Source organism: Argentina silus, assembly GCF_951799395.1.
Source record: "Argentina silus genome assembly, chromosome: 8".
NCBI classification, from domain to species: Eukaryota; Metazoa; Chordata; class Actinopteri; order Argentiniformes; family Argentinidae; genus Argentina; species Argentina silus.
Window position 1 is genome coordinate 16,750,652 of NC_139662.1, and position 234 is coordinate 16,750,885.

Here is a 234-nt window from a genome sequence, read left to right on the forward strand (position 1 = left end):
ACGGGCAAATGATCTGCCTTCTGCTTTGTTCCACCCATGTCGGCATTGACCCTAATAAGAACCCATGGGGTTCAAAATAATGTGATAGCCTATGTCCGACCTGAGTTGATAATTTCCTCTCCTCCTGCCTCTGTAGCCTACATTTCTCCACTGATTTTTTTGTCTGCCCTGGGTTCTCTGTATGTTCTGTGTGCCTGTGTGCGCGAGAGTTCTCATGGCCTCTGAGTAAGGACC